The following is a 24,967-nucleotide window of genomic DNA, read 5'->3' on the forward strand; positions in this document are numbered from 1 at the left end:
TCTCTTGAGCGCCATCTGGTGGACAGATTTCCATCACCCAATCAGATGGTCAGCCTTCCCCACAAACATTTTAGTCACACTATGCCTCTGTCCGGCAGGATCATGTCTTGTCTTCAATGCCCCAGCACTTTGTGCAGTTGACACATTATAGGTAACCAGAGTCTGTTTGTTGAAGTAGTAAACATTGGTCCATTAGAAGCTGGGAGTGAATATTGAAGTCAGGTATGAATTGGCATTGGGAAGAAGGAGCTGAAAAGCAGGAATAAGCTGTCCTGATTGTGAAGGGTGAGTGCAATGCCGGACTGAGAAATAAAACTAACTCCAGGCCAAAGAGCGTTGGAGATTCCCAACAGGCTCCCCAAGGACACACAGGGAGCCCAGTAGAATTTTCCTGGAGCCTACTGAATTTCTGCTAGGAGTGGACTCGGCCCTCTGCCCGAATGAGGTGCCATGAGGTACACAGAGGCTGTAATATGTAATTTGACACTTCCCTGGGTAAAACAGAAAGTACACTGGCCAGACCCCAAAGTAAACTTACGTACTTCCTCTTTACCCCTTTTTTTCTGCTTTAAAAAATCTCAGCGATTCTTTCCTGCCTTTTTTTTTTTTTTTTTTTTTGAGACGGGGGTCTCGCTCTGTCACTCAGGCTGGAGTGCAGTGGCGCGATCTCGGCTCACTGCAAGCTCCGCCTCCCGAGTTCACACCATTCTCCTGCCTCAGCCTCCCGAGTAGCTGGGACTACAGGCGCCCGCCACCACGCCCGGCTAATTTTTTATATTTTTAGTAGAGACGGGGTTTCACTGTGTTAGCTAGGATGGTCTTGATCTCCTGACCTTGTGATCCGCCCGCCTCGGCCTCCCAGAGTGCTGGGATTACAGGCGTGAGCCACCGCGCCCGGCCTCTTTCCTGTCTTTCAGCTCTGCTCCTCTCAATTCCCCAATAACACAATCCCTAGTCTCCTAAGAGTGGGCCCCAGGATAGTCTGCAAACTCATCACCTTCTAAGGGGGACTGCTGTCACTGAGTGGTCCCAAGTGGGCACTAGAGGCCAGTGTTGAAATGTTTTCAGTCTTTTCAAAAGAAATAGAAATCTTTATTATCTTGTGAAATCCCTTAGTTTGGAGCCAATATTGGCTCCAATTACTTTTGAAACACTCCATGGGCCAAAAAGCACTTGTGTTTATGGCCAACAATTAGTAACCCATCAAAGAGGCTCTCTGGACTGAGTGTAGTGGCTAATGCCTGTAATCCCAGCACCTTGGGAGGCCAAAGTAGGAGGATCACTTGAGCCCAGGACTTGGAGACCAGCCTGAGCAACATAGCCAGACCCTGTCTCTACAAAATTTAAAAAATTAGCTGAGTGTAGTGGCATGGGTCTGCGGTCCCAGCTACTTGGGACCTCTCACTTGAAGTGAGAGGATTGCTTAACCCAGAAGGTTGGGGCTTCAATGAGCCATATTCTTGGCACTGCACTCCAGTGTAAGTGATAGAATGAGACTCTGTCTCAAGAATAAAAAAATTAAAAAATTAAATTATTTAATTTAATGAAATTTAATTAATTTAATTATAAATTAGTTTAATTAATTTAAATTATTAATTTAATTATAAATTAAAAATTAAAAAATTAAATTAAAAAATTAAATTAAAAAATTAAATTAAAAATTAAATTAAAAAATTAAATTAAAAAAAGATTTCTAAGCTTCTTCCCAACGTTTCTGACACACTGTGACTCTAACCTCTGCCCACATTTCTACATGGCTAATTTTTAAATAAGGTCAACTGCTGATCCTAGGTCAGCAAGAACCACAAGGTCAGGAGTGTTCTTTCTTCGAAGTTTCAGGTTAATCAGTTTCTGTTTTGGAAAAAGAACAAGACTTCTCTTTAGGTAAGGTATCTACCAGAGCAGCCCCCACTCCCACCTGAAAGTCACCTGAATACAGCTATTTCCTGTGCCTCTTTCTGCTACAAATCTCTGCAGCATGTTTTGTTTTATGCATCAAAACTAGATCGACCTCTGCATTCTGATCATTCCCCCACGGTGTTGTCTTTTTCCAAACTTTCTGTTTTCATTAACTTAAAAAGTCTATGATGCTATCAGACTGATTAAGCTCATTCCAACCAAGCACCACATGCTGAAGCTAGTGAATCACATTGCCAGTTGGGCTTTAAAAAGAACAGGTTTGAATGTACATCCTAATGTATTATATACTATATTGTGAATATGGATTGTGTTGAAGCTATAATTATGAGGGATTTAATACATTGGGGTCTACATTCAACCCCGATGTACACATACTTATATATATGTAAAATGTTTAGCCCATTAACTTCGCCTTGCTGACAGTTGTGGGAAAGTTTCTAGAGTTGTCAGTCACAAGGTCTTGTGAGAATCTGATCTAAGCAACTCAGCCTTCCCTCAAGAAAAAAGCACTCATAAGCAAACAATTTCCCAAAGTCTGTGCATAGACCCTTAGGCATACCTGGACCCCAGGTAAGAACTCCTGCTGTATCAGTGAGGGGCAAGGCAACTGCTCAGAGCCTGTAGGTCTCATTTAATTTGAAGGTGGCTGGTTGACCCTAAGCTCTTTCTCAGTACATCACACCTTCCAGTAGAACTGAACCAAAACTCTAAGACACCCTGTTTATGCTCCCTTGGGAATTTAGGGCCCTTACCATGTATAGCTTCTCTGGGGTGGTTTCTGATGCTCATCAATTCTCTGACATCAACTGGGTATGTTACCAGTGGAAGATATCCTGGTTATCGGTGGCAAATTCATATGTGTCTGCAGCAACCTCAATTCTTGCCTCCTCAGAAGAAAGAATTCAACTGAGGGGCATAAGGCAGAAAAAAGACTGAGGCAAGTTTCATTGTAGGAGTGGAAGTTTATTAAAAAGCTTTAGAGCAGGAAAGGAAAGTGCTTTTGGAAGGGACGCAAGTGGGCACTGAGAAGGTCAAGTGCCCGGTTTAACCATCATCCTAGGACTTTATAGGCTGGCAAACTCTGGCGTCTTGCGCCCCCTTTCCATGATTCTTCCCTTAGGGTGTGTTGCCTGCATGCACAGTGCCCTCCTTACCCTTGGGAATTGAGCACATGCAGTGTGTTTAGGAAGTTGTATGCATGCCCATCTGAGACTTTCTTCCCTTTTCTGGTGGAGTGCCACCAGAAGGTCATACTCCACCATTTTGTCTCTTAATGCGCAGGCCTGGGAAATTGCCTCTCTGGTGTCTGCTGTCAATCAACACTTCAGTGCAATGGGTATGGACCATCAAGAAATGGCCTCTCTCTGGAGGCTGGCTGCCAATTTATCGCTTTTAGAGAGGCAACGTGATAATCATCGAACCGTCACCTGACATTCCTGGTGGGTGGGGGAGAGCCCTCTCCTGCCCCACTCACGCCTAACTACCTGTAACAGGTATCAAAAATTCAATTATGACACTATCTGGAGTTAGTGCAGACACAGATTAAGGGCTCAGTCCTATAAGACTGCACTGACTTCAAATGTCAGTCTCATCTGGGCCAGGCCTCCCATGCTTCTGACCTACCAGCTATAAATCAAGGATTCCCAAGATCCCCTCCTCAAGTTCAATAATTTGATGTAAGAGCTCACAGAACTCAGAAAAACAGTTTACTTACATTTACTGACTTATTATAAAGGATATAATTCAGGAACAGCCAAATGGAAGAGACGCAGAGGGCAAGGTATGGGGGGGTAGGGTGAGGGTGGCACAGAGCTTCAATGGCCTCTCTGGGTGTGTCACCTCCCAGCACCCAGTAGCTCTCTGAATCTATTGTTCAAGAGTTTATAGAGCTCAACAGGTCAGAGGGTGGGGCTGAAAGTTCCAACCCTCCAATCACTTGGTCTTTTTAGTGACCATCCTATTCTGAAGCTATCTAGGGACCCCATCTCAAGTTACCTTGTTAACATAAGTTTCAGTGTGATCTAACAGGGCTCATTATGAATAACAAAAGATAATCCTATCACTCAGGAAATTCAAAGGGTTTTAGGAGTTCTGTGCCAGGAACCCAGGATGAAGACCAAATACATTTTTAAAAATACTATCACAGCTTCTCTGTGCCATCCAGGCTTATTAAGATCATAACTGATCACTCAGTGTTCCCACCTCTAGCTTTTTGCTTGATTGCCATCTCCTCCATTCATCTTTATTTCTCTGTCTCCAACTGGATTAGGAGTGGGCTTAGGGTCAGAACCAGGGTTCTTTTGGCATTGGTGATGGATCAACCAAGAGAAGGTTAAAACCTCCAAACCTGATCATTCTATCAGGTTGGGACTGGCTCCAGTAGTAGGTAACAAAACGATGTCCAGGGAGATGCAGGAGGTAAATAACCAGGCATGTGGGCAGTGCAGAGCCCCCAAAAGAGCCAAGCAGGATAGCAGGTGGCATTAGAGATGGCTGGAAGCAGGAATCTAACCAGAGGACTGCAGTTCAGGGCCAGGATTTTAATCTCTGGAATAGAGAAGAGCAAGACAGGAAGTAGAGTTTGAAGCCGGGAGTCAAGGTAGGAAAGTGACACGAGGGAAAAGCAGGCACTCAGTTACCAATGTTGTGGTACAGGCATTGAATTTAAAATAAGGAAGATGGGCACAGTGGCAAATGCCTGTAACCTTAGCTACATGGGAGGCTGAGGTAGGAAGATTGCTTCAGCCCAGGAGTTCAAAATCATCCTATGCAACACAGCGCAAACCCATCTTGATAAATGAATAAATACATAAGTAAAATTTAAAATAACCTAAGGAAATAATCCATAAACAAAGTACATCTAAGCAGAACTAGCAGTAAGTTGGCTTGATTCCAAGTCAATGAGCTTTGACACGCTTCTTGGGGATCAGTTCATCTCTGAATCAAGATGAGCTGAACCTGCAAGTGGGGACCAAATGGATCTAGTAGCGGGTTTTAGAGGCCTTCAGAGGGTAGAGAGCCAGGTAGAAACGAGAGGGATGCCACCAACATCCTCATCTTTGGTAATATTTTAAATAACAATATGAGAAGATATATATGAGAATATAACAAATATGAGAAGTCAGTGCTGAACATTTCCTGGGCCAGAGGCAGATAATCCAGGGATATTTTCTTGTTTTCCTTAAAGCAAGTAGAAAGACAACAGAGTATTGTGGTTACAGCTGAATTTGGAGCCAGACTGCCTGGATTCAAATCTCAACGCTGCTATGAGGTCAGCTGCCTAAAATTGGCTTTTTAAATTTCTTTAAATTGTTTTTAAATCTCTATATTACTCATTTAGAGATTAAATATAATTTCTATTATGTTATAGATGCTAATAATAGAACACACCTCCTGGGGTTCTTATGAGTAATGAATACATTCTATAAAAGTGCTTATGACAATGCCTGGCATACAATAAACACTATACGTGTTGAAATATAAATAGTGGTTGAAAACATTGTATGACTCAGGCCACCTCAATATGAATCCTGAGTCTCAAGTGAAATCTCTGTGGACAAGGAGATAGTGAGGAAATTGTCCAGAATGGAATAGTGCTAGAGTGGCAAGAGGTGACAACCATAAGACTCAGGCTCCTGTTGAGACTTGGCCCTAATATAATTGGGTCTTGCTTTTCTGGAATTCCAAATGTATGCCCAAGAGTGAAGAATTACAGTCAATACATCAATGGGTAGAATCAACTGTCTAGGAAAATGCATAAGGTAATGGAATTAAGGCTATTTGTCTCACGCAATACAATCCACTTGGACCTGCCAAATTTTAAGGAGGTAAAAAAGAAACACCGGATTTATCCAATACCATTTAATCCCAGTTGATCTCAGTTTCTCCAGGTCTAGAACAGTGTTCAGTTCCTGTTTGTATTCCCTGTCAATAAGAAAAGGATTTTGATTCAATGATTCTGTGTTAAATATCATGTTGTTAAACAGAGTAGCATTGGGTTTGTTACTAGTCAAGGTTCTCCAGAGAAGCAAAACAAATAAGATGTGAATATATACAAATAGAAAGAGATTATTATAAGGAATTATTCATGTGATTATAGAGATTGGCAAGTCCAAAATCTGCAGAGTGGCTGACAAGGTAGAGACCCAGGAGAGCCAGTGGAGCAGATAAAGCTGGAAGGCAGTGTGCTGGGGAATTCTTGCTTGCTCAGGGAGGCCAGCCTTTGTGTTCTATTTGGCTTCAACTGATTGGATGAGGCTCACCCACATTATGGAGAGCAATGTGCTTACTCAAAAATTCACGGATTTAAATGTTAATCTCATCCATAAACACATGCCAGGTTTTAAATGTTAATCTCATCCAATAACATCTTCCAAGTTAACACAAAAAATGAACCATCACAGACTGTAAGCCCCCTTTAAGACCAAAAATAATCTGTTGTTCTTATACCCTTATTCTGAAGGAAAATGAAGACATTTAATATCTTTCCACTGTTCTTTTCTATTTTTTTAAGAGATAGGGGTCTCACTCTGTTGTCCAGGCTAGAGTACCATGGCATGATCAAAGCTCACTGCAGCCTCAAACACCTGGGCTCAAGTGATCCTCCTGCCTTAGCCTCTCAAGTAGCTGGGGTTACAAGTGCACACCACTGCACCTGCCTTCACTGTTCTTTTCTAGCACATACTTTTAGTGTACTTGTATTGGAAAAAAAATGGGCATTGTTTGGGAAAGAACAATAAATTCTTACGACAAAAACAATTTTAATTATAAAAATAAGGGTGGTACTAAAGGAGATGGTGCAACAGTAGGGTGGAAAGACATGAGTCCTGTATGACCTCATGGAGTAGGGCTGCCTACCAACTTAAGACTGCTCATGGCGAGATCATTATGTGTGTAAGAAAAAATCTTCAATTTTTTAAGTACTATATTTTGTTAGTAAATAATGTAAACCACTGATACCTGGAAATGGATGCTGCCATAAAATGACCTTAAATACATAGCATCATCCTAGCAGTGAGGGATGGGCAATAAGAACAGATATTGTGGCCCAGAAAACTGGTGAGCCTTGTGGAAGACAGACCACTGTCCTTTCTTTTCCCCTAGGGAAAGTTAATGTCTCTCTCAACTATGTTCCACAACACACATGAAATACTTTGGATACCTAGTTATTTCTGTATGTTTCCTCAGAACATTTACTTTATGGAGCCGTTTATCCCCAGCATCTAACAGAATGTCAGGCCCAGAAATATGAGTTGGATGAATGAGTGAATATATGCCCAATGAGTGAATGAATGGTCAGGGAATTATTTTCTGAGACTTCATCTAAATAGGATTGGCTATAAACACGTAGCATCTCTAAAGGTTGTGAGAGCCTTTCTTTCCCTCTGAGTGAAGAGATTCATGTTAGTTGTTCATAAAGGTAAGTCACTGGTTAGCCAGGGCTTCAAGACTGGAAATGATATGTAATAAATTCTAAGCTTTGCTTACTCACAATGTCCCTGCTGGCCAAGGAAAAGTTTCCTTTATTTGCTGCCTCAGATTTATTTCTATAAAAAGGGCCATAATCAAACTCCAGGAGAATGGTAAATTGCTATTGAGATGATATATGGGATACAAAAGAAAAAATAAATAAAAATAAACCTTTGTTGAATTCCAAAATATTCTTTGTAGTAGATCTATGTTTATTGTAGAATGTAAGAGAATCCAATGTCTTATTCTTCCTGTTCTTGTAATGCCTATGCTATGAGAACAGAAGGAATCAATTATTCAGTAATTTAGAACAAATAACTGGAGGATTGAATTCTGTATCACATTTGATTCTATTAAAACAATGAGGCTGGGCATGGTGGCTCACATCTATAATCCTGGGAGGCAGAGGCAGGAAGATCCCTGGAGCACAGAAGTTCAAGACCAGTCTGGGCAACATGGTGAGACCCTGTCTCTACAAAAAAAAAAAACAAACAAACAACAACAACAACAACAAAAACCTTAAAAAATTAGCTAGGCATGGTGGTGCACCTCTGTGGTCCCAGCTACTCGGGAGAATTGCTTGAGCCCTGGAGGTCGAGGCTGCAGTGAGCTGCAAAAAAACAATGATAACATGTACAGAAATCAAAACAAAAGAAAAAATTATCTATAATCCTACCATCTTACAATGTTTTAAATTTTTTTTTTCAAGACAGTGTTTCGCTCTATGGCCCAAGCTGGAGTGCAGTGGTGCAATCACAGCTCTCTGCAGCCTCAACCTCCTGGGTTCAAATGATCCTCCTGCCTCAGCTTCCCGAGTAGCTGGGACGACAGGCTCGTGCCCCTATACCAGCAAATTTTTTTATTTTTTGCAGAGATGAGGTCTCACTATGTTGTGCAGGCTGGTCTTGAGATCCTGGCCTCAAGCAATCCTCCAGTCTTGTCCTCCCAAAATGTTGGGATTATAGGCATGAGCTACTGCACCTGGCCTGTTTTAATTTTTGTATGTTCTGTTTTACACTTTATATGTTTGTCTATATTTTTCAAACACATAATGAAAAGAACTCATGCACACAAAACATGCAGAGACAGATTTTATGTGTATACAGGCCAGGCCAGCCTGAGGGTAGATATCAGGTCACACTAGCAGTAATCAGACAATATTTCTCTGATTCTAGCCCTACTCATTCTGCAGAAATTCCAGTCCTCCTCACATCTTTCCTAACTAGTTCTTGAATTCTAAGGAACGAATCCTCCCAGCTATCATGTGTCATCTCCAATTTTCCTCTTCTTTTTAGCATCTCCCTTTCAGCATGTCTCCCGTTGCTGGTGCTGCTGCAGAAACTTCAAAAGCTGCCCGGTTCCTCTGCCCCAGTGTGATGCCCTCTTCCATTCTTCTTCCAGCAGCAAGCAAAGGCTGATTTGACTCCTCAATCAGCTTGCTTGTGATCAGCAAGTCCACCGTGTTAGAATCAGGGACCTGGTCTATCAAGTAGTGCAAACGTGGAGATTTTGATGGAACTGCCCTTGTGGTTTTTACAGGCTTTTTATTGCAGTCCATACTCCTTTGAGCATCTGTGAGTCCACAGTTTGAGAGAGAGCAAATTAAATTGCTGACAGTCTTTTTAGGATGACCTATTTCTTTTTTTGCTGATTCTGTTCCTAAGCTGAGCTTATGATACTTGATTCTCTTTTCCTTGTAATGAATTTTTACTCAATAGGTTCCTCAGTACCTCATGCAAACATACGCCAGGTAGGTCTCTTCAGACAGGCCTAAATATGTTCAAAGTCTTGCATGAACGCAGTTTGAGGTGTCTGGCCATCCTAATACAATAGTATAGATAGAATTATGGGTTTTGCTCTGTTCATTTCACATTGTGAGTGTGTTTGCAGGTTACTAGAGAGTTCTCATAATTATTAAGTGACTATATAATATTATATAGGAAGGACATGCCATAATTTACCTAATTTTTCTCTTAATTTGGACATTTATGTTATCACTGATTTGTTTCTAGTTAAATAATGTGAGTTGAGCAAGGACAAATTAGTGGTCTTGATTGTGTGTTTTATTTTGGAGACATATATATTTGTTAAGGGAATTTTTGCTTCTGTAAGCCCCCAAATTTCAAGAACACAAAACTCTAACCATTTATTTCTCAGCCATATACCAGTCCAGTATGGGTTTTTTTATCAGCAATGTTGGGGAGAGCTCTGCCCCACACATTCATTAAGAGACCCAGGGGATGGGGGCACCACCATCATCAGCACATGGTTTTCATGGTCTCTCTGGTCACCATAATCAGCCAGCAGATGAGTAGGAGAGACAGGTTTGTGTGAGAGTTTTTTTAAATTAAATTCACCCATTTTAATGGTACAGTTTGATTAACTTTTGCTAATTGTGTATAGTTGTATAAACGCCATGAAAATAAAAATATAGGCTTTATAACATCCTAAAAATTTCCTGTTGCCTTTTTACATCTGATCCCCTCTTACAAACCCCTAGCCCCAGGCAACTTTCTGTCAATACAGATAAACTTTGCCTGTTCTCTAATCTCGTACAAATGGAACACAAGATGTATTATTTTGTGTTATGCTTCCTTTGTTCAGCATAATCCATGTTGATCATTATATTAGTTCTTCATTGATTTTTATTGCTGTGTAGTATTTCATCGTATGGATACACAATGATTTGTTTATGCATTCACTGTTTTTTGACGTTTGGATAAGCCCCAGGTATTAGCTATTATGAATAATGGTGATATGATTTGCATATATGCCCTTTTGTGTGCATATACTTTAACTTCTCTTGTGTAAATATCTAGAAGTGGAATTACTGGGCCACATGACAAGTGGATGTTTAACTTCGTAAGATACTGCCCTACTATTTACCAAAATTGCTGACCATCTTGCACTATCACCAGCAATGTCTGGGACTTCTAGTTGTTCCAAATTTTGTCAATGCTTGGAATTGTCAGTGTTGTTAGTTTTAGCCATATCAATGGATGTGTAGTAGAATCTTATTTCTCATTTGCATGATCCTAACTAGTGAGGTGAGCATCTTTTCACATGTTTATTGGCTATTTGTATATTTTCCTCTATGACATGCCTGTTCAAATATTTTGCCCATTTCAAAAATAGGATTGTTCGTCTTATTATTGAGTTGTAAGAGTTCTTTAAATATTCTGGATATGAGCAAAGAGTATACTCGTCTCTATCTAGTACTTTCCAGTACATTAATTATTGCTTTTTGCCTTATGTCCAGATTTGATAGGTGTTTTGTATGAAGGAGTTGGTCTTGCAGAATCTTACTGTATCATTACAGAAATGTAAACTACAACAGAGGTTTTAAGAACCAGGACTAGAACTGGCCCTCATCAGTTCGGCTTACACCCTATTGGCTAGAATCTAGTCATGTGACAATACCTAACTCCAAGGAAGGGTAGAAAGTGTGATCTATCTGTGCCCACAGGGTAGTGTGCCCTGGAGAAGAACAGGGTTAGTGATCAGCCAGCACTATCTGCTAAAAGGAACCTAGCAGGGCCTAGAAGGGCCTAGAAGGAACATGGAGTGGCAGAAGTTTTGGTCCAGGGACATGGTAACTATTTCTAGATCCCTTCCATGATAAACAATCGTGCTGTACCTATCATATGCTAGACATTGAGCTATAATAACTGAGGCTAGCATTTATTGAGCACTTACTATGTGTCAAGCATATATAGACTCTATAAATGTTTACTGACTGTTGAATGGACCAGATTTCTTGGAGTGGCCTGGGGAAGACTACCCACTATATGTGTTTAATGATACCTTCGGATTTTGCCAGCCCAGCAGAAGCAGGGTTGTGAGTAATGAGGCTGCTTGCCAAGCACTGCCAGTTCCCCTGCGGGAAGAGATCACTGGAGAAACAGAGCATTATTAATGTCCTCCAAACTTCAACAAACCAGTTTTTCCACTCTCTGGGTAATTATTTATGGGTTTGGGTAAGATGCTAACTGGCAAGCTCTCTCTTTGTCTCTGCTCTGCTTCTACACCAAACTCATGACTATTTACAGCATTCCATTCTAGAGCTGTTCACAAACCAATGTTTCTGATTTTTTAGTGAATTTCCTGCTTCCCTACATGGTGCTGCCAGATTTATTGGTAATAGTTCTTTGAGTATTAAGTGGATTGAAAATGCTGCCTATGTTATCATTTCTCTGTTGAAAGCAGCTAGACACAAAACATGCATAATAACAGCTAGCCCTTGTTGGGCACTGTTGCACACAAATTGCCTTCACGTCTATTTGGTCTACCCCCTCACATGATTCATTTGAATGACCAGTGGTAGAGCTATTTCACTTGTTCACATGCTTATTAGAGTAATATGTTCAAAGTTAATTGATCTTTTTCCCCATCCTACTCTTGTTACAAAGGTAATTGACATTGAAATGGTCAAAAGACGTTCAGTAGGGATGGCCAGTAAGAGAAGTAGAAGGACCACACAATACAAATAGGATAAAAGGCTCCTCAATATGTAATAATCGAATGGCTGTAAACACATCCACACCTGGAATCTCTCTTACATATCATACATAAAATCTCACCATCTTATTGTGCAATCTATTCCTTCATTACTGTACTTTTTTCCCCCTGATTCTGCATACTCCTCTGCACAGCTCCTCCTGACCTGGCTGATGTCCATTATCCTGTATTATTACTCATCACTACTCCCTTAGAACCTATACTCTGAAATTGCTAATCTTATTGCAGTTTCCTGGATATGTTATGGCTTGTCATGTATCGATCCTTTTAGGCATCCCATTCCCTCTGCACAAAGCATGATTTACTTACTAGATTGCTCCAGTGGTCCCTGGCATTGGAAGCTTCCACAGCCCTGCCTCCCAGCTAGCCAATCTGATTTCTGTTAGAGCATCTAGGAGCACCCTCCTCCAAAGCCCTTTTGACATTCTTTTGTGATAGTGTTATTTATTTACATGACTATGTGGCCCTCCTACTGTGAGCTCCTTAAGGATGTAGATTTTTTCTTATTTGCATAATTTCTGGAATATTTTAATTGAACAATTAGTGTCAATAAATAAATAGTTAGATAAATGTTCATACCACACACCTCAACTCTTTCATTTCTTTGACTTGAATTCGAGGTACATTTTATAATCTTGTATACATGGACGAAGCAAGAAGAGACACTGTAGCAAAGGAAAGATCAATAAATAAAATGACTGCAAGAAAAACAGGTTCAATGACAATGGTATAAAATAACAGAAAAAAAATGGTCATCTTTGAGTATGTTTGCCCTCTTTATATCAAGCATATACTTCTCAAACTTATTCAGAATAATAAATGATGAATGGGTGTGGAATTATGTCTCTTAGTCCTTATTACTCTATAATAATAACAAATAACAGTTGTTTAGGAAGTATGTTTTCAAAGCATTTTCACATCCATTTTTTTTTCAGGACATGTTTACAACAACTCTGTTTTTCAGATGAAGACATTGAGACACATAGAGGAGAAGTAATTGATCAAAGATCATATAGCCACTGTGGCCTAACTGAATGGATAACATCTCAGTCTGTTAAGTCAGCATGGAGTCGAGTCGTTGGGATGATTTCTGCTTACTAGATTGCCAATTTATACTTTATCTGCCAATCTAATTTCCTTAGAGTCCCTGTTTGTCCCTGCAGAATAAAAAACATACTGCTTGCTGTATAAATTATACATTGTCTAATAACTGGTTATAGTTAGTTGAAGCAAGTTACTAATGAATATGTAATCTTGGATTTGATTCCAGAATTTACCTGTTAGCTTGTCTTTTCTTCCCCTATTAATAGCTTGAGCCCCCTGTCAATCTCTAAATTAAAAGCTTCTCCATAGCCTACTCTTTGAACCTAATCTCATTTCTTTCCTTTTTTCAACAGGCAGACTAGGGTCCTTCTCTTCACTTCCACCAACCTCCTATGCACATTGCTGCTTCCACACTAGCGCTCAGAACCCCCTGGACCAGTTCATCCTGCTCCACTGCCTGTTCTAGTCTATCCTTCTTAAGGCTCAGCTCATAAAGCCTTCCAGGAATGCTAGCCCCCAGTGATCTAGCCCTCCTCTGAGCTAACCAGCTGCATGTGGCCCATTCCACTTTGTTGATGCTTGATAATACTGATCATAGTAACACTGTGTCTTGTTCCAGTTTTTACATTATCAGCATTCTTTACAGTCCATGGCAATAAATGTTTGTCAAATGAAAGAATAGGTGTTGTGTTTTTATTTAAATCTTCTAATGCCAGACTCAGCTTGAATTATCAATGAGTAGTGTTTTAAGACCATCACAGATCTTGGGCTCTTGGACCTGTAATCCTTAATGGATGAAATGGCCCTGCTCTTGATTTGAAAGTGGACTCACTTTATTAGCATTCTAATTTTGATGGTGGAGTTGCACTCTCAGGACATATTCAGAACTTCCCATACTCTTCCCTAAATTTCCCTTTCCTTTTTATCTCTGATACTCGGAATAGAAGATAAGCTCCTTTGAGAGCAGAGCATGTACTTCATTTACTCTTAGATTCCCCCCCAACACTACCAATGTTGTACCAACTTTGTATAGAATAAGAATGTAATCAGTGTTTGTTAATTTAAATTAATGGCAGTGTTAAATGCAGCTGCAGTGGAGTGGGTTAAGATTGACCTTGGTGTCAAAAGCCCTGCACTCAAGTCCCAGCTCTACCACTTTCTGACTTTGGGCAAGTCATCATTGTATTTGCTCACATAGTTAGCATTACTGGGACTCTTCATTCCTTTGTGTGGATCTAGATCTCCATTTGGTATCATTTTACTTTGCTGAAAGGCTTCCTTTAAATTTTTTTTTAATAGTGAAAGTGTGCTGGTGATTAATTCCTTCAGCATTTGTAGTTTGAGAAAGTTATCTTTATTTTTGAAAGGTGTTTTTGCTGGTTATAGAATACTTGATAGAGTTTTTTTTTCCTTTTCAGTACTTTTAAGAATGTTAATCCACTTTCTACTGGCTTGTATTGATGAGAAATCTGCAATCATCCTTATCTTTATTCTTCTTCTATATTTACCATGGTTTTTTGTTTGTTTGTTTTTGTTTTTTGTTTTTGTTTTTGTTTTTGTTTTTTGGTCGCTGGCTGCTTTTAAGATTTTTCCTTTGTCCCTATTTTAATTTTTGTTTGCTTTTTAGCAACTTTATTATGTGATCATTGGTGTCTTTTTTCCTATATTTTATGCTTGGGGTTTACTGAGATTCTGGATTTGTTGATTTACAATTTTCAACAAACTTGAAAAACTTTTGGCTATTGTTACTTCAAATTTTTTTCTCCTACTTTGTCCCCTGATCTCTTCTGGGGACTCGAATTGCATTGATATTAGGCCACTTGATATTTTCCAGCAACTCACTGATCCTCCGCTTATTTTTTCTTATCATTTTTTCGATGTGTTTCATTTTGGGTCATTTATATTGATATATCTTCAAGTTCACCAGCCTTTTCTTCCATAATGTCTAATCTGCTGTTATCCCCATCCAGTGATTTTTCATCTTAGGCATTGTAGCTTCCATCTCTAGAAGTTTGATTTGAGTCTTTTATATATCCTTTCCTGTCTGTACTTAACATGTTCAATGTTTCTTTTTTTCTTTTTTTTTTTTTTTGAGACAGAGTTCTGCTCTTCTTGCCCAGGCTGGAGAGCAGTGGCACGATCTTGGCTCACTGCAACCTCCGCCTCCCAGGTTCAAGCAATTCTCCAGCCTCAGCCTCCTGAGTAGCTGGGATTACAGGCGCCCACCACCAAGCCCGGCTAATTTTTTGTATTTTTAGTAGAGACAGGGTTTTACCATGTTGGCTAGGCTGGTCTCCAACTCCTGACCTCAGGTGATCTGCCCGCCACGGCTTCCCAAGGTGCTGGGATTACAGGCGTGAGCCGCCATTCCCGGCCCAATATTCCTTTTGGTATTTTAAATATATGAAATATGGTTATCATAATAGTTTTTATGTTCTTGCCTACTAATTCTGTCATCTGTGTCAAGTTCTGGGTTGATTTCCACCTATTGATTTTTTTTCTCTTCATCATGGGTCACATGTTCCTGCTTCCTTGAATGTTTGGTAATTTTTATTATTATTACTATTATTATACTATAAGTTCTAGGGTTCATGTGGTGCACAACGTGCAGGCTTGATACATAGGTATACATGTGCCATGTTGGTTTGCTGCACCCATCAGCTAGTCATTTACATTAGGTATTTCTCCTAATTCTATCCCTCCCCCAGGCCCCCACCCCCCAACAGGCCCCGGTGTGTGATGTTCCCCACCCTGTGTCCAAGTGATCTCATTGTTGAATTCCCACCTATGAGTGAGAACATGTGGTGTTTGGTTTTCTGTCCTTGTGATAGTTTGCTGAGAATGATGGTTTCTAGCTTCATCCGTGTCCCTGCAAAGGACATAAACGCATCCTTTTTAATGGCTGCATAGTATTCCATGGTGTATATGTGCCACATTTTCTTAATCCAGTCTATCACTGATGGACATTTGGGTTTGTTCCAAGTCTTTGCTATTGTGAACAGTGCCGCAATAGACATACGTGTGCATGTGTCTTTATAGTAGCATGATTTATAATCCTTTGGGTATATACCCAGTAATGGGATTGCTGGGTCAAATGGTATTTTTAGTTCTAGATCCTTGAGGAATAGCCACACTGTCTTCCACAATGGTTGAACTAATTTATACTCCCACAAACAGTGTAAAAGTGGCCCTATTTCTCCACATCCTCTCCACCACCAGTTGTTTCCTGACTTTTTAATGATCGCCATTCTAACTGGCATGAAATGGTATCTCACTGTAGTTTGGATTTGCATTTCTCTGATGGCCAGTGATGATGAGCATCTTTTCATGTATCTGTTGGCCGCATAGATGTCTTCTTTAGAGGAGTGTCTGTTCATATCCTTTGTCTACTTTTTGATGGGGTGATTTGTTTTTTTCTTGTAAATTTGTTTGAGTTCTTTGTAGATTCTGGATATTAGCCCTTTGTCAGATGGGTAGATTGCAAAGATTTTCTCCCATTCTATAGGTTGCCTGTTCATTCTGATGGTAGTTTCTTTTGCCATGCAGAAGCTCTTTAGTTTATTTAGATCCCATTTGTCTATTTTGGCTTCTGTTGCCTTTGCTTTTGGTGTTTTAGTCATGAAGTCCTTGCCCATGCCTATGTCCTGAATGGTATTGCTTAGCTTTTCTTCTAGGGTTTTATTATTTTAGGCCTAACATTTATGTCTTTAATCCATATTGAATTAATTTTTGTATAAGGTATAAGGAAGGGATCCAGTTTCATCTTTCTGCATATGGCTAGCCAGTTTTCCCAGCACCATTTATTAAATAAGGCATGCTTTCCCTATTTCCTGTTTTTGTCATGTTTGTCAAAGATCAGATGGTTGTAGATGTGTGGTGTTATTTCTGAGGCCTCTGTTCTGTTCCATCAGTCTATATCTCTGTTTTGGTACCAGTACCATGCTGTTTTGGTTACTGTAGCCTTGTAGTATAGTTTGAAGTCAGGTAGAGTGATGCCTCCAGCTTTGTTCTTTTGGCTTAGGATTGTCTTGGCAATGCGGGCTATTTTTTGGTTCCACAGAAACTTTAAAGTACTTTATTCCAATTCTGTGAAGAAAGTCATTGGTAGCTTGATGGGGATGGCGTCGAATCTATAAATTACCTTGGGCAGTATGGCCATTTTCACAATATTCATTCTTCCTATCCATGAGCATGGAACATTCTTCCATTTGTTTGTGTCCTCTTTCATTTCATTGAGCAGTGGTTTGTAGCTCTCCTTGAAGAGGTCCTTCCCATCCCTTGTAAGTTGGATTCCTAGGTATTTTATTCTCTCTGAAGCAATTGTGAATGGGAGTTCACTCATGATTTGGCTCTCTGTTTGTCTGTTATTGGTGTATAGGAATGCTTGTGTTTTTTTTGTTTGTTTGTTTTTTTGAGACGGAGTCTTACTCTGTCACCCAGGCTGGATGGAGTGCAGTAGCGTGATCTCGGTTCACTGCAAGCTCCGCCTCCCAGGTTCACACCATTCTCCTGCCTCAGTCTCCCAAGTAGCTGGGACTACAGGTGCCCAAGACAACACCAAACTACTTTTTTGTATTTTTTTTTAGTAGAGACGGGGTTTCACCGTGTTAACGAGGATGGTCTCAATCTCCTGACCTGGTGATCCACCTGCCTTGGCCTCCCAAAGTGCTGGGATTACAGGCATGAGCCACCACGTCCAGCCTGGAATGCTTGTGATTTTGCACATTGATTTTGTATCCTGAGACTTTGCTGAAGTTGCTTATCAGCTTAAGTAGATTTGGGGCTGAGATGATGGGTTTTTCTAAATATACAATCATGTCATCTGCAAACAGGGACAATTTGACTTCCTCTTTTCCTAATTGAATACCCTTTATTTCTTTCTCTTGCCTGATTGCCCTGGCCAGAACTTCCAACACTATGTTGAATAGGAGTGGTGAGTGAGGGCATCCTTGTCTTGTGCTGGTTTTCAAAGGGAATGCTTCCAGGTTTTGCCCATTCAGTATGACATTGACTGTGGGTTTGTCATAAATAGCTCTTATTATTTTGAGATACGTTCCATCAATACCTAGTTCATTGAGAGCTTTTAGCATGAAGGCTGTTGAATTTTGTCAAAGGCCTTTTCTGCATCTATTGAGATAATCATGTGTTTTATGTCATTGGTTCTGTTTATGTGATGGATTATGTTTATTGATTTGTGTATGTTGAACCAGCCTTGCATCCCAGGGATGAAGCCAACTTGATCATGGTGAGTAAGCTTTTTGATGTGCTGCTGGATTCGGTTTGCCAGTATTTTATTGAGGATTTTCACATCAATGTTCATCAGGGATATTGGTCTAAAATTCTCTTTTTTTTGGTTGTGTCTCTGCCAGGCTTTGTTATCAGGATGATGCTGGCCTCATAAAATGAGTTAGGGAGGATTCCCTCTTTTTCTATTGATAGGAATGGTACCAGCTCCTCTTTGTACCTCTGATAGAATTCGGCTGTGAATCCGTCAGGTCCTGGACTTTTTTTGGTTGGTAGGCTATTACTTATTGCCTCAATTTCAGAGCCTGTTATTGGCCTATTCAGAGATTCAACTTCTTCCTGGTTTAGTCTTGGGAGGGTGTGTGTGTCCGGGAATTTATCCATTTCTTCTAGATTTTCTAGTTTATTTGTGTAGAGATGTTTATAGTATTCTCCGATGGTAGTTTGTATCTCTGTGGGATCGGTGGTGATATCCCCTTTATCATTTTTTACTGCATCTATTTGATTCTTCTGTCTCTTCTTCTGTATTAGTCTTGCTGGGAGTCTATTAATTTTGTTGATCCTTTCAAAAAACCAGCTCCTGGACTCGTTGATTTTTTGAAGGGTTTTTTGGGTCTCTTTCAGTTCTGCTCTGATCTTAGTTATTTCTTGCCTTCTGCTAGCTTTTGAATGTGTTTGCTCTTGCTTCTCTAGTTCTTTTAATTGTGATGTTAGGGTGTCAATTTTAGATCTTTTCTTCTTTCTCTTGTGGGCATTTAGTGCTATAAATTTCCCTCTACACACTGCTCGAAATGTGTCCCAGAGATTCTGGTACGTTGTGTCTTTGTTTTCATTGGTTTCAAAGAACATCTTTCTTCCTGCCTTCATTTCATTATTTACCCAGTAGTCATTCAGGAGCAGGTTGTTCAGTTTCCATGTAGTTGTGCAGTTTTGAGTGAGTTTCTTAATCCTGAGTTCTAATTTGATTGAGAGACAGTTTGTTGTGATTTCTGTTCTTTTACATTTGCTGAGGAGTGCTTTACTTCCAACTATGTGGTCAATTTTAGAATAAGTGCTATGTGGTGATGAGAAGAATGTATACTCTGTTGATTTGGAGTGTAGAGTTCTGTAGATGTCTATGAGGTCTACTTGGTGCAGAGCTGAGTTCAAGTCTTGGACCCTTGTTAACCTTCTGTCTCATTGATCTGTCTAATATTGACAATGGGGTGTTAAAATCTCCCATTATTATTGTGTGGGAGTCTAAGTCTCTTTGTAGGTCTCTAAGGACTTGCTTTATAAATCTGGGTGCTCCTGTATTGGGTACATATATATTTAGGACAGTTAGCTCTTCTTGTTGAATTGATTCCTTTACCATTATGTAATGGCTTTCTTTGTCTCTTTTGATCTTTGTTGGTTTAAAGTCTATTTTATCAGACAGTAGGATTGTAACCCCTGCTTTTTTTTGCTTTCCATTTGCTTGGTAGATCCCTTTATTTTGAGCCTATGTATGTCTTTACATGTGAGATGGGTCTCCTGAATACAGCACACTGATGGATCTTGACTCTTTATCCAATTTGCCAGTCTGTGTCTTTTAATTGGAGCATTTAGCCCATTTACATTTAAGGTTAATATTGCTATGTGTGAATTTGACCCTGTCATTATGATGTTAAGCTGGTTATTTTGCCCAATAATTGCAGTTTCTTCTTAGCGTCGATGGTCTTTACAATTTGGCCTGTTTTTGCAGTGGCTGGTACCAGTTGTTCCTTTCCGTGTTTAGTGCTTCCTTCAGGAGCTCTTGTAAAGCAGGCCTGGTGGTGACAAAATCTCTCAGCATTTGCTTGTCTGTAGAGGATTTTATTTCTCCTTCACTTATGAAGCTTAGTTTGGCTGGATATGAAATTCTGGGTTGAAAATTCTTTACTTTAAGAATGTTGAATACTCGCCCCAATCTCTTCTGGCTTGTAGAGTTTCTGCAGAGAGATCTGCTGTTAGTCTGATGAGCTTCCCTTTGTGGGTAACCCAACCTTTCTCTCTGGCTGCCCTTAACATTTTTTCCTTCATTTCAACCTTGTTGAATCTGACAATTATGTGTCTTGGGGTTGCTCTTCTCAAGGAGTATCTTTGTAGTGTTCTCTGTATTTCCTGAATTTGAATGTTGGCATGCCTTGCTAGGTTGGGGAAGTTCTCCTGGATAATATCCTGCAGTATTTTCCAGGTTGGTTCCATTCTCCCTGTCACTTTCAGGTACACCAATCAAACGTAGATTTGGTCTTTTCACATAGTCCCATATTTCTTGGAGGCTTTGTTCATTTCTTTTTGCTCTTTTTTCTCTAAACTTATCTTCTTGCTTCATTTCATTAATTTGATCTTCCGTCACTGATACCCTTTCTTCCACTTGATCGAATCAGCTATTGAAGCTTGTGCATGTGCCATGAAGTTCTCGTGCCATGGTTTTCAGCTCCGTCAGGTCATTTAAGGTCTTCTCTACACTGTTTATTCTAGTTAGCCATGCGTCTAACCTTTTTCCAAGGTTTTTAGCTTCCTTGCAATGGGTTAGAACATGCTCCTTTAGCTCAGAGAAGTTTGTTATTACCAACTTTCTGAAGCCTACTTCTGTCAACTTGTCAAAGTCATTCTCCATCCAGCTTTGTTCTGTTGCTGGTGAGGAGCTACGATCCTTTGGAGGAGAAGAGGTGCTCTGATATTTAGAATTTTCAGCTTTTCCGCTCTGGTTTCTCCCCATCTCTGTGGTTTTATCTACCTTTGGTCTTTGATGATGGTGACCTACAGATGGGGTTTTGGTGTAGATGTCCTTTTTGTTGATGTTGATGCTATTCCTTTCTGTTAGTTTTCCTTCTAACAGTCAGACCCCTCAGCTGCAGGTCTGTTGGAGTTTGCTGGAGGTCCACTCCAGACCCTGTTTGCCTGGGTATCACCAGCGGATGCTGCAGAACAGCAAATATTATTGCCTAATCCTTCCTCTGGAAGCTTTGTCCCAGAGGGGCACCCTATTATATGAGGTGTCTGTCGGCCCCTACTGGGATGTGTCTCCCAGTTAGGCTACACAAGGGTCAGGGACCCACTTGAGGAGGCAGTCTGTCCATTCTCAGAGCTCAAATGCCATGTTGGGAGAACCACTGCTGTCTTCAGAGCTGTTAGACAGGGACGTTTACATCTGCAGAAGTTGTCTGCTGCCTTTTGTTCAGCTAAGCCCTGCCCATAGAGGTGGACTCTAGAGGCAGTAGGCCTTGCTGAGCTGCAGTGGACTCCACCCAGTTTGAGCTTCACGCAGCTTTGTTTACTTACTCAAGCCTCAGCAATGGCGGACACCCCTCCCGCAGCCAGGTTGCTGCCTCGCAGTAGGATCTCAGACTGCTGCACTAGCAGTGAGCAAGGCTCTGTGGGCATGGGACCTGTCCAGCCAGGCACAGGAGAGAATCTCCCTGTCTGCCAGTTGCTAAGACCTTGAGAAAAGTGCAGCATTTGGGTAGGAGTGTCCCGTTTTTCTAGGTACAATCTGTCACAGCTTCCCTTGGCTAGGAAAGGGAAATCCTCCTACCCCTTGTGCTTCCCGGGTGAGACGACACCCTGCCCTGCTTCAGCTGGCCCTCTGTGGGCTGCACCCACTGTCCCACCAGTCACAATGAGATGAGCCAGGTACCTCAGTTAGAAATACAGAAATCACCCATCTTCTGGGTCTATCACACTGGGAGCTGCAGACCGTTGCTGTTCTTGTTCTTCCATCTTGGAACCGCATGTTTGGTAATTTTTAAAATTGAATTCTATATATTGAGAATTTTACCTTGTTGCATGCTGGCTTTCATTGTATTTATACATATATTTCTATTCTCAAGTTGTTCTGGGACATAGTCAAGTTAATTGGGAACAGTTTGATCCTTTCAGGAATTTCTTTTAAGCTTTGTTAGATGGGAGGTAAGCCATGCTTAGTTTGGAGCTAATTTTTCCCTTTTACTGAGGCAAGGCCCAGTGGCCCATAAATTATGAGGGTTTCAGTTTTCAGTCTGGCTGGTGAGAATAGGAATGTTTCCTTGCCTGTGTGAGCTTTAGAGATTGCTCCCTCTAATACTTGCAGGTTTTTCCTTGGCCTCCAGTAGTGTCAACACATGCATGCTATGGTCAGTCTCAGCTGAAAACTCTAAGGGGCTCCTCTGCTGATCGCCAGAATTATCTCGATTTTTACCTCTCTTCCCTGCAGCATTCTCTATCACACAGCTTGATTTCTTTAAATCAGGGAGACCAGTGGACTCCACCAGGTTTCCTCATTCCTGCCCTGTAGCCTGGAAACTCTCTCTGTACAGTAAGCTGGGGCAATCATAGGATTTACCCTGTGTATTTCTTGTGTCTCAGACATCTCTGTCTTTTGTCACCGAATGACAATTGCTTTATGCATTTTGTCCATTGTTTTAGTTGTTTCAGGTAGGAGGGTAAACCTGGACTCTGTTACTCTATTTGGCTGGAAGTAGAAGTCCTATGCAGCTTCTTTGTGCCTCAATTTTCTCATTTTGGAAATAGTGCTCTTAATATCAGTCTGTTCTACATTACCAAGTTATTGTTATTTTATGAAATATATAATTCATACATAAATATAAGATCTTATTTGAATAGATGAAACGTGCATACAAATAACTGTGAGAGAAGTTATATTAAAATTATATCAGTCATTTGTACTTTAGTGAGCATGTGTTAGTAAGAGCTTTTACTAAAACAGATTCAAAGTTGATAGCAGAATTGCAGGTAGCTACCCATTTTTGCCCCAGGCCTTCTCACTCCCCAAAATACAAGTAAGAGATTAGGGATCCAATACAGAAGAATGAGTCTAGATGATAGTAGGTTAGTCAAGGAATTATTCCAGATTGCCCTAAAATGTAATGTTAAATGTTTTATCAAAAGTCACTGAATAGGACCTGGAGCCTGGTTAGAAAAGGATGCTGCCTCTTTGAGGACATGAAGGCTTGGAGAGAGGGCAACTGCAGCCTGAAAGTATGAGAAGGCAACCTAAAAAGAGAGAAGAGTAATTCCAAGATCAGGATAAGGAATGGAGAGAAGAGCTTGCTGTCTGGAAAAGCAATAAAACTAGAAGAACTTGGAAAAGATGAAAGATTAATGCCTCCAGTACCATCAATGCAAACAATAAATGGGGACTTTGAATTTATAACTAATTTCATCCATATATATAATATTTGTGTATATATATGTTTGTATTCTGAAATCTCATGTGTACTGAGCTATAGAAGTAACTTGGACTTGATATGTGTTGAGGAAGCCTGACTTTAGAGCCTGGAATTTTTGGGGGTGCGGGGGTGGGATGGTAAAGATTTGCAGGAAAGTACCTTTTGCAGCAAGTACCTCTGTTCTCCATAGGTCTTTCTGATTCATCTTGAGGAATGACAGAAATGGAATGGGAAGAAACTTTCTACCTAGTGTCTTCTTAGAGATGCTCATTTTGTCTTGAACTCCACTTTCTATGTGCATGGCAATTATTAAAGGAGTGACAGTGCCAGGGCCTTCTTCCAACCCAGTCCTGCCTAAGATCCTAGTGGCATCAAGGGATCAAAATGCATCTTCTCTATGCATTGATGACAATGATTGAATCTTCAATGCTGTGACAGAGGACTACACCTCAAACTACAGAAGATCCTTTCATTTGGATGTAACATCCATGTTCTTACATTATATTAACAGTGAAACTCTGAATTTCCTGGTTCTTGCCCCACTTGCCTACATAGCTGAGTTTGCCTCCTTTCTGCTTCTCTGCTGATGGTCACTGTGATGATACAACAATCTCTGTCAGTGACACAGTCACCAGTCCTGGAGGTACTAGAATGACAGTCTGTGCATACCTGTGCATACCCTCCTCTCTGGACTCTGGCCACATTGGCCTTCTTTCAGTTTCATGAACATTCCATGATCACTTCCCATTCTCCCACCCCAAAGGATCTGCACTCGCACTGTTTCCTCTGCCTGGAGCACTCTTTCCCCCTTTGTGTCTCTTCCCCATGAAAGGTTCAGAGGGCTAGTTAATATCTCAGCTTTCTTCAGATATCATCTGTATCTTCATTCCCTCAAAGAAACCTTGATTCTCTTCTTCCTCCTTCTTCCACAAGTCTTGATTAAGCTCTTTTGTTAAAAACTCTCAAAGAACCAATTCTGTAGTACATTTATCCTAGGTTATAAATATATTCTCATTTGTGTGATTATTTGATTAATTTCACTTTAGTCTGTCTCTCAGGCTCATTCGTATTCTACCAGTTAATTTCTGTCTCCTGAGTCCATTCATTCTCTCTAATAATCATTTACTATACCTCAAAAGAATTGCCTACATTCTCCATCTCTTCCCATTAGGTTATTGGATAATAATTTTCCTGCTTTTTCACTGTGTGTATGCATGTTAATAAGATTGTATGCCTTTTTTCCCTGTTGCTCTGTCTATTGTCAATTAACTTCAACAGAATCAGACTTGAACCTTCAGAGGGAAAATCTGAACTTCCCTCCAGTGGAAAGAAGGAATGGAAGAGTGGAGGACAATGCATTCCCTCACCTCTCTCCTCTCTACTACATAGGTGCACCTAAGCAGCATTCCCTATGCCTCAGGGACACCTCCTTAAATAGCTCTTTCAAATTTTTTTGCCTATAGTGCCAAACTCCAAAGACTAAAAATCCAGCCGCTTGAGCTGGCTTGGGGATAGGAAACATTTTCTATCTTGCTCAACTTTGGCCTCAGGCATCCTTAATCAGTTAATCATTCCAGGAAATAGATACTTGATGATATGGT

General features: G+C 40.5%; 1 long non-coding RNA gene across 1 annotated transcript; it reads right to left on the reverse strand.

The window, feature by feature from the left end:
• Positions 1-4,134: 4,134 nt before the first annotated feature.
• LOC107967690 (uncharacterized) lies at positions 4,135-23,958 on the reverse strand. The gene is made up of 4 exons (XR_001708413.4): positions 23,526-23,958; positions 12,494-12,572; positions 5,779-5,844; positions 4,135-4,467 (listed from the first exon to the last, which is right to left on the reverse strand). It is a non-coding gene; the product is annotated as an uncharacterized LOC107967690 (long non-coding RNA).
• Positions 23,959-24,967: the final 1,009 nt, after the last annotated feature.

This window comes from Pan troglodytes, chromosome 1 (genome assembly GCF_028858775.2).
Source record: "Pan troglodytes isolate AG18354 chromosome 1, NHGRI_mPanTro3-v2.0_pri, whole genome shotgun sequence".
NCBI classification, from domain to species: Eukaryota; Metazoa; Chordata; class Mammalia; order Primates; family Hominidae; genus Pan; species Pan troglodytes.